Source organism: Eschrichtius robustus, chromosome 8, assembly GCF_028021215.1.
Source record: "Eschrichtius robustus isolate mEscRob2 chromosome 8, mEscRob2.pri, whole genome shotgun sequence".
NCBI classification, from domain to species: domain Eukaryota; kingdom Metazoa; phylum Chordata; class Mammalia; order Artiodactyla; family Eschrichtiidae; genus Eschrichtius; species Eschrichtius robustus.
Genome location: NC_090831.1, coordinates 112,870,979 through 112,881,467, shown reverse-complemented (window position 1 = coordinate 112,881,467; position 10,489 = coordinate 112,870,979). Strand labels below are relative to the sequence as shown.

At 40.3% G+C, this 10,489-nt stretch overlaps 1 long non-coding RNA gene across 2 annotated transcripts in view; it reads right to left on the bottom strand.

Annotated features, from left to right (window-relative positions):
- Nucleotides 1-773: 773 nt before the first annotated feature.
- The window catches only part of LOC137768178 (uncharacterized), a 130,626-nt gene continuing 120,910 nt past the window's right edge, over nt 774-10,489 (bottom strand). For both annotated transcript variants that reach the window (XR_011074721.1, XR_011074722.1), the window contains 2 exons: nt 2,036-2,314; nt 774-1,196 (listed from right to left, as the gene is read on the bottom strand). This is a non-coding gene — a long non-coding RNA (uncharacterized lncRNA). The remainder of the gene's footprint in view (nt 1,197-2,035; nt 2,315-10,489) is intronic.

Below are 10,489 nucleotides of genomic sequence, written 5' to 3'. Positions count from 1 at the left end.
AGTGTTACATCATCATAACATCTTGTAATCCAGGGATGTTTGCATTTTAACTGGGGACTGAAGAACCTTCCAGACTCAATAGTTCATCCCTAAGGCAGCTGGAATATAGCAGGATACCTTATTTTCAATCACACAGGTTTCTAGAAGACTCAGAATTCTAGGCACTATGGCAAATGGGAACGAAGACAAACATTTTTAGAAGAAAAAAAATGTCTCTTTATCATTGACACCCCAGTAGCAGCAAGCATACCCAGCACCCAGATCTTGGTTTCCAAATACGATTCTCCAACAAAAGGAACCAGGGCTCCTTGAAGAAGTAGTTGATTCCAGGTCTAGGCAAGAAAAACACGAGATGATCCTGGAGCATTTTGTGGTGCCAGAAGGTAAGAATGTGCTCAGAAAGGATGAAAGAGCATAGAAACCAACATGAAAGTATTCCCAATGGCCAAAGCTGGCACATTCTGAACAATAAAATAAATAACAATATTTAATTGTAATCCATAGACTAAAGTAAACATACATGAGTCTATTCTCATATTTTAAAATAATTGAACAAATAAGTAAATTGGCAATAAGGTATAGCCCTTACAAAAAAATTCTAATTAATAAACGTAGAAGGAAATATAAAATCACCGTTAGTAATAATTACTGCAGGCAAAAAATCACCAATGGATGCTAAAATTATTGGGCAAAAGCTTAAGATAAACAATATTTGCATAGTCTAAAAGTATCCCCCCAAGACATTAATTAATTACAAAAGGAAATACAGTAACTTTACAGTGGAAACACCCTTCAGACATACCTTAAATCAGGGATTGAGGAAAAAGCACTAGTCATAAAATTTATTGAGGTCATGTCACCCTGGCATCAGATCAGGGCCCCACCCTTCTGACCTCATTTAACCTTAATTACCTCCTAAAAGCCCTATCTCCAAACACAATCACAGTGGGTATGGCTTCAACATATGAATTTGGAGGGGAGACAATTCCATCCACAGCATTTTCCAAAAATATATAACCACAAACTGTCCATGAAAAAACATTAGACAAACGCACATTGTCTGTGAAACAACACATCTTCAAACACAGTACTCTTCAAACACATCAGGGTCATGAAAGACAAAGAAAGACTGAGGAACTGTCATAGGTTGAAGGATTTGAGGACCTTTCAGTGCAACATGGATCTGGGATTGAATCCTGTAACAGGAAAAAGACAGTAACAGAGAAACGGGTTAAATCTGAATAAAGTCTATAGTTATGTTATTTGTGTTGTATCAATGTTAATTTCTTGGTTTGGGTCATTGTCCTATGGCTGGATAAGATGTCAACATTAGGGCAGCTGGGTAAAGCATATCTGAAATGCTCTGTGCTCTTTTTGCAACTTTTCTCTAAGTCTAATACGATTTCAAAATAAAAAGTTTCTCTAAATGTCCCTTCACATCCCATACCTTGCAATAGCAGTGAGAATAGAGAACTAAATCAACGACCATGTTTCCTTTGGGGGGGCGGGGTGGGGCGATGGTGTAGAAGGGAGTAACTGCACAGTTCTTCCACCCAACAGGAGGAGAGATGGAGCCAGGAAACGGAAAGATTCAAAGCAAAAGACAAATTTAAAAGCTAATTTCATGGAGACTGATGTGGAACACAGAATCCGCAATAAGGGAGCTGAGCGCTGGCCTATTTCCAGGTGTCCAGCTCAGAGGCGGGCCAGGCGCCTTTATTTTAAGACTGTCAGCTGTTTGTGTCCACAAAAGAGAAAGAGGGGACGCTGCTTCCACGTGAACAGCCCTGTGGTCGCTCTCCCTCCCAGCTGGTTGATTCTGTGGCTCTGAGGGCTTCGAGCCTGATTATCGTGGGGATTAGCACCTGATGGTCTGGGAAGCCCAGATAATTCTGCTTATTTAGGACAATCCGCCATAAAGTGGGTGGCCAACCCCCTCCCACCCCAACTTTCCCCGCCATCTTTCAACTCTGTGCTTCTAAGCATTTCTGTCATTGCTGTTGTTCATTTTACAAAGGCTTTTTTGAGTACCTACCTTGATTAAGGCATAAAGAAGTCCCAGAAGATAGAAAATACCTCTCGGCTAGGAATGGAGCACCAACACATAGTAGGCTCTCAAAAAAGGACTTGCGTGCCTTCAGTGCATAACGTCCAGAAAGCTTTTCTACTGACATTGTGGTATTTCTGGCCATAATCTCTGAGGCACAGTGGCCAGAATATAAAATAAATTGCTGCGCTGAGGAGTAGCTGTAAACATTTCTAAAGATGCGATCCTTAATGGAATGACTCTTCTGTACAAGATGCACCATGAACCCTAGATAAAAAGTAAAAAATAGTAATAATAATAATAGCTTTTATTGAGTGTTTACTGTGTGCCATGTATGTAAACCTCCCAAGAACCCTGTGAAGCGAGAACAATTATAATCCCCAGTTGGCAGATGGCTAGTAACTAGCAGAGCCTGGATTGCAACCCAGGTAAATGGAATGGAGTCCATGTGCTTAACCGTTAGGCTCCCCTTCCTTCACATTCCTCAGTTCTGCTCCAACCTGACTGAGGAACTTTGCACAAGTCTTTAAAATTCTCTGGGCCCTGATTACCTGCTTATAAGAAGGGGATAATAATTCCATCTTGCCTACATCAAAGGGTCTATTACCTAAGAGAACATTTATAAAAGGTGAACACATAGTAGATCACAAAGAAATTCCCTAAAATTTCAGGGACTCTTATAAAGAGATCACATCTTTGACCATAACTCAGTTAAATCCGAAATCATCCCCAAAAACATAAAAAGATAGTTGAAACTTATTTTAAACTAATGTGCTCATAAATAAGTCATGGGTTAAAGAAAGTTGTCTCATTAAAACAACAAACTGATTATATATTTATCCACAAAATCTAATTCCTAAGCTGCAATGGGGAAAAAGTGAGAAGCAGCCTATTTTTGACTTCAGGACTCCCAAAAGATCTAGACATTATGGTAACCAGGAAGCAAGGATGGAGAAAGGTCTGCAAATAGGAGGATTGACTGCAAGTGGGTTTAGGAAGCATGTAGCCCTCAGGCTACCTTCCCTCTGCTCAGCCAGTGACCGCCCCTCCCATCTCCTCCCGTCCAACAGCCCAGATGGATGTGCATTTGCTGGAGACAGTAAGGCAGTGGGTCTCTGGCCCAGGGCACACTAGGCATGGCTGAAGGTTTTAATACCGAAAACAGCAGATTCAGTCAAACTTATACTGAATATTGACACTCTCTCCTCTCAGCCCTAGCGGTCTTCCTGGACTCTCAGAATGCCAGTAGCCAGGTTTGTATGCTTCAGGCAAGACCTTGAAAGAGGCTTCACTGGCAAATCTCAACCTAAGGATTCTGAAATTCAGGGTCCCGCAGGAACTGGCCCAGCCAGAACCCGTTACAGTGACCCTGACAGTCAATAAACCCTACTAATGGGCTCAGGGCTGCCAATCACCTTTTTTTTTCTTATCATGGTAAATTATATATTACATAAAATATGCCATTTTAACCAGTTTTAAGTTTACAGTTCAGTAAACTTTAAGTTTACAGGCATTAAGTACATTCACAAGGTTACACAATCACCACCATCTATTTCCACAATTTTCATCACCCCAAACAGAAACACTGTACTCATTAAGCAACAATTCCCACTCCCCACTCCCCCTCAGCCCCTAGTAACCTCTATTCTACTTTCCGTCTCTATGAATTTGCCTAGTCTCAATATTTCATATAAGTGGAGTCATACAATATTTGTCCTTTTGTTTCTGGCTTATTTCCCTTAGTATAATGTTTTCAAGTTTCATCCATGTTGTAGCATGTATCAGAATTTCATTCCTTTTATGGCTGAATAATATTCCATTGTATGTACATACCCCATTTTGTTTATCCATTAATCTGTTGATGGACACTTAGGCTGTTTCCACTTTTTGGCTATTATGAATAATGCTGCAGTGAACACTGGTATACAAGCATCTGAGTCCCTCTTTTCAACTCTTTTGGGTAATCCAATCACTTTTTAATTCTTCATAGTCATGAAGTGACAATCAAGGATCACCAGACATTTGAGGAAAGCATTTATAATGAGGGACAAAACACAAACAGAAAAAAAAGAAACTTGGAGGAAACAAAGACTATCCAGAGAGAAGAAAACAAAGCAAAAAAATTGTGGAATCCTGCAGCCTGTGGACCAAAAACCACAGTTACAGAAAGATAGAGAAGATGAAAAGGCAGAGGGCTATGTACCAGATGAAGGAACAAGAAAAAACCCCAGAAAAACAACTAAATGAAGTGGAGATAGGCAACCTTCCAGAAAAACAATTCAGAATAATGATAGTGAAGATGATCCAGGACCTCGGAATAAGAATGGAGGCAAAGATTGAGAAGATGCAAGAAATGATTAACAAAGACCTAGAAGAATTAAAGAACAAACAAACAGAGATGACCAATACAATAGCTGAAATGAAAACTACACTAGAAGGAATCAATAGCAGAATAACTGAGGCAGAAGAACGGATAAGTGACCTGGAAGACAGAATGGTGGAATTCACTGCTGCGGAACAGACTAAAGAAAAAAGAATGAAAAGAAATGAAGACAGCCTAAGAGACCTCTGGGACAACATTAAACGCAACAACATTCGCATTATAGGGGTCCCAGAAGGAGAAGAGAGAGAGAAAGGACCAGAGAAAATATTTGAAGAGATTATAGTCGAAAACTTCCCTAACATGGGAAAGGAAATAGCCACCCAAGTCCAGGAAGCGCAGAGAGTCCCATACAGAATAAACCCAAGGAGAAACACGCCGAGACACATAGTAATCAAAGTGGCAAAAATTAAAGACAAAGAAAAATTATTGAAAGCAGCAAGGGAAAAATGACAAATAACATACAAGGGAACTCCCATAAGGTTAACAGCTGATTTCTCAGCAGAAACTCTGCAAGCCAGAAGGGAGTGGCATGATATACTTAAAGTGATGAAAGGGAAGAACCTACAACCAAGATTACTCTACCCGGCAAGGATCTCATTTAGATTTGATGGAGAAATCAAAAGCTTTACAGACAAGCAAAAGCTAAGAGAATTCAGCACCACCAAACCAGCTCTACAACAAATGCTAAAGGAACTTCTCTAAGTGGGAAACACAAGAGAAGAAAAGGACCTACAAAAACAAACCCAAAACAATTAAGAAAATGGTCATAGGAACATACATATCGATAATTACCTTAAACGTGAATGGATTAAATGCCCCAACCAAAAGACACAGACTGGCTGAGTGGATACAAAAACAAGACCCATATATATGCTGTCTACAAGAGACCCACTTTAGACCTAGGGACACATACAGACTGAAAGTGAGGGGATGGAAAAAGATATTCCATGCAAATGGAAATCAAAAGAAAGCTGGAGTAGCTATACTCATATCAGATAAAATAGACTTTAAAATAAAGAATGTTACAAGAGACAAGGAAGGACACTACATAATGATCCAGGGATCAATCCAAGAAGAAGATATAACAATTATAAATATGTATGCACCCAACATAGGAGCACCTCAATACATAAGGCAACTGCTAACAGCTATAAAAGAGGAAATCGACAGTAACACAATAATAGTGGGGGACTTTAACACCTCACTTACACCAATGGACAGATCATCCAAAATGAAAATAAATAAGGAAACAGAAGCTTTAAATGACACAATAGACCAGATAGATTTAATTGATATATATAGGACATTCCATCCAAAAACAGCAGATTACACGTTCTTCTCAAGTGCGCACGGAACATTCTCCAGGATAGATCACATCTTGGGTCACAAATCAAGCCTCAGTAAATTTAAGAAAATTGAAATCATATCAAGCATCTTTTCTGACCACAACGCTATGAGATTAGAAATGAATTACAGGGAAAAAAACGTAAAAAGGACAAACACATGGAGGCTAAACAATACGTTACTAAATAACCAAGAGATCACTGAAGAAATCAAAGAGGAAATCAAAAAATACCTAGAGACAAATGACAATGAAAACACGACGACCCAAAACCTATGGGATGCAGCAAAAGCGGTTCTAAGAGGGAAGTTTATAGCTATACAAGCCTACCTAAAGAAACAAGAAAAATCTCAAGTAAACAATCTAACCTTACACCTAAAGAAACTAGAGAAAGAAGAACAAACAAAACCCAAAGTTAGCAGAAGGAAAGAAATCATAAAGATCAGAGCAGAAATAAATGAAATAGAAACAAAGAAAACAATAGCAAAGATCAATAAAACTAAAAGTTGGTTCTTTGAGAAGATAAACAAAATTGATAAGCCATTAGCCAGACTCATCAAGAAAAAGAGGGAGAGGACTCAAATCAATAAAATTAGAAATGAAAAAGGAGAAGTTACAACAGACACCGCAGAAATACAAAGCATCCTAAGAGACTACTACAAGCAACTTTATGCCAATAAAATGGACAACCTGGAAGAAATGGACAAATTCTTAGAAAGGTATAACCTTCCAAGACTGAATCAGGAAGAAACAGAAAATATGAACAGACCAATCACAAGTAATGAAATTGAAACTGTGATTAAAAATCTTCCAACAAACAAAAGTCCAGGACCAGATGGCTTCACAGGTGAATTCTATCAAACAGTTAGAGAAGAGCTAACACCCATCCTTCTCAAACTCTTCCAAAAAATTGCAGAGGAAGGAACACTCCCAAACTCATTCTATGAGGCCACCATCACCCTGATACCAAAACCAGACAAAGACACTACCAAAAAAAAAAAATTGTGAATATCCTAAGAAAGATAAAAAGAAGGCACTGCATCTATAAAATATGAATAGTATGCTCTAAAAATGGAATTCTCAGAGAGAACAAAAAAGTAGTTCTTAGGAAATAAATGTATAAGGACAGAAATAAAATGCTCAATGAATAAACATTTTAAAAGTTGAGGAAATCACCCAGAAAATAGAAAGACAAAGAGATGAAAATAGGGGGGAAAGACAAAAAAATAGAAACCCTAAAGCGGAGAGGTAGCATCTGAGCAAATAGAAGCTCTATAGATGAGAGAGGAAACAGAAAATAAAGTAACAAAAATATTAATAAAATAACATAAATAATAACAGAAAATAAATTTTTATTACAATCAAGAAAATTTCCCAGAACGCTTGCACACTGTTGGTGAGATTATAAACTGGGTCAGCCACCATGAAGCACCATATGGAGGTTCCTCAAAAACTTAAAAATAAAATTGCCATATGATCCAGCAATCCCACCTCTGGGTATATATCCAAAGGAAATGAAAACAGGTTACCCAAGAGACAGGTATGCACTCCCATGTTGTTGCAGCATTATTCCCAACAGCCAAGATATGGAAACAACCTAAGTGTCTATCAGTGGATGAATGGATAAAGATGACATGGTATATATATATATACAATGGAATATTATTCAGCCATAAGAAAGAAGAAAATCCTGCCATTTGCAAGAACATCTATGGACCTAGAGGACATTAGTCTAAGTGAGATAAGTCAGAGAAAGACAACTACTCTATGATATTTTTTATACGTGAAATCTAAAAAAAACCTAAAATTGTAAAAGCAGAGAGTAAAATGGTGGTTACCAGGGGCTGGAGGGTGAGGGGGGTACCTGGAAATGGGAGAGCGGTTGTTTAGGGTACGTACTTGCAACTAATAGATAAATAAATCCCGGAGACCTTATACAGATAGTCCCCAACTTACGATGATTTGACTTACAATTTTTTGACTTAATGATGGTGCAAAAGCAATATGCATTCAGTAGCCGCAGCTCCCAGTCAGCCATGTGAACACAAAGGTAAACAATCAATACAATTACAACCATTTTGTACCCAGACAACCATTCTGCTTTTCACTTTCAGCCCACTATTTGATAAATTACCTGAGATTTTCAACACCTTATTATAAAATAGGCTTTGTGTTGGATCATTTTGCCCAACTGTCAGCTTACGTAAGTGTTCTGAGCACGTCTGAGGTAGGCTGGGCTAAACTATGCTGTTTAGTAGGTTAGATATATTAAAGTAATTTTCGACTAATGATATTTTCAATTTACCATGGGTTTATCAGGAGGCAACCCCATCGTAAGTCAAGGAATATCTGTACACAGTACAGTGATTAGAGAGAATAAAACTGTACTATAATCATTAAACTTACTAAGAGGCTAGATCTGAATTGTTCCCAGCACTAGAAGAAATGATAATTATGTGATGCAACAGAGGTGTTAGCTAACATTACAATGGCAATCACATTGCAATATAAATGTGTCAGATCAGTAAGTCGTACACCTTAAACTTACACAATGTTGTATGGCAAATAAATCTCAAATTTTAAAAAAGTAAAGAAAATATCCCAGAGCCGACACAGGTGATCTGGGCTCATACCAAGGCACATGATCATGGAAGCTTCAGAGCACTGCGGACTGACAGAAGATCCTACAAGCTTCCAAAGAGAGGAACACAAAATCACATACAAAGGGTCTGGAGTCTGGGTGACTTCTGACTTTTCCCCAGCAACTCTGGAATCCGGTGGACAATGGAGTAATGTCTTCAGAGTAGTTCGGGACAACGGTTTCTGCCCTAGAAATCTTTTCTGTTATTAAAGGCACTTGTGCCGCATGCACCCAGATGTGAGATGTTACTGTGGCGCTGTTCTCCTCCACCCGGGTTCAGTCACCCACCTTCTACCGCCACGGGTTTGCCACAACCACAAACGGCTTGTACTGTTTTTTATCCATTTCTTCCTTAAATTAAGTCACTTTTTCTTACTTTTATATTTTGTGATAAAGTAAAAGGCAAATATGAAAATAAAATAATTTTAAAAAACAAAAGCGATGATTTCAAGTTCTGAATGGCTCCTGTTGGTTTCCCAAGGCTCTGATCCTGGAGCCTTCCTCTGCATGAAGAAGGAAGACTAGCAAAGTTAGAGAGGTGTTAAAGACCAGCGCCCTGATAACTCTTTTGTTGTAACCAAGAAGACTGAAAGAGATCTGCAGGGACTAATTGTCTCCATGAGTTACGGTTATATGATGCCACCTCAGTGCACCCCCTCCACCCCACGCCCAACCATTCTACCAGCTTCCTCTTAAAAATGTCACACCAAAAGGACACAGAGGCTGCATCCCACTCGCCAGCAAGTCTTCGGCACGACCAGGTGGCCCGTGTCTACGTAAAGAAAAGCACTAAGCGCCTTTAGACCCCACCAGGCCTAAGACTGGACAAGAACACTAAACCCTGTTTTGGTTTCAAACTGTTTATTTCTGTTCTTCAAAGCTCTGAAACCAAAGGAGGCCCTTCCTGCAAAAGGGCAGGTTTCCTCTTGGGGACCAAAACCAGAGCTTGCTGCAGCCAACCCCCGCCCGCATCTCCAAGTTGACTTCAGTCATCTCAGTTTGCCACTTCACAGAGTGGCCTCTGCAGGCCTCTCCCCACGGGTTTGGGCCACGTGTAAACGGTGGCTTCAGGGGCCTCTTGGGGCCTCTAGCAACACTTGTAGTTTCCCTCTGCATTCACACAACCACTGAGGCTGGTCTCCAGAGACTTGAAGACTCACTGGGCCCTGACGGAGACAGGCGGCTTCATAACTACGTGTGTTCAGTACACTCTCTGGCAAAGCTAAGCCAGGTCTCAGACTGCAAGACTCTATGTGGCCTGCATTGTCTGACCCCATGACCCACTCCAGCCATGAGACAGGTACGAGCAGAGTCTGGTAGTCAAGACACCAAGCAGAGGTTCTAGGAGTTGTGGCTATGTTAAGTCAACAAGAAACTTTTTAAAAATTACTCTTGGCCTGACTAACAACAATAACTGCTCAGCTAAAGCATGTAACTTGGAGGCCCCAAAGGAGCGTGGCCCCTAAAGGCCTCTTTCATCTGGATTTTTTTCTATAAATGTTGGCGAACCCTGCAATTCACCCTTAGACAATCTTTCATCTTTTCCATTCACCCTCTCTCCCTTGTCAGATCATCCAGTCTCATGGTTTAAATGGTTAAGTAGCATGTTCAAGGTCCCATACGTAGGAAATGGCCAAGTATTCAACTGGAGTCCATTTGGTATCAAAGCCTGTGTTTTAACCACTATTCCTGAAAGATGACTATTTTGGGGTCTTACATCAATCTGGGATAGTCAGCCTCTTGGGCTGTCCTAGCCTATTCTGCTCTGATGGACTCGTTTGTCCTTCCCAACCCAACAAAGAGAAGATCCAGGTGAGCTTCAGCTTCAGAAGTGCAGCCTCCCATTCTCTCCCACTCACCGGCATCCGTACCCTGGGCTCCTGGGCAGGGTTAAGCAGCATTGAGGCTGCCGGTCCTCATCCGCCAGCACGCAAGGGCTGGCGAGCTCTGGCCCGGAAAGTCTAAAACAGCCATCTTGTCCCAAGGGTGTGCCAAGCACTCAGAGCCAACACCGGGCCCTGGTGGAGACTGACTGAGGACCAGGAACAGATGCATTCACAGGATTTCACAGGGGCT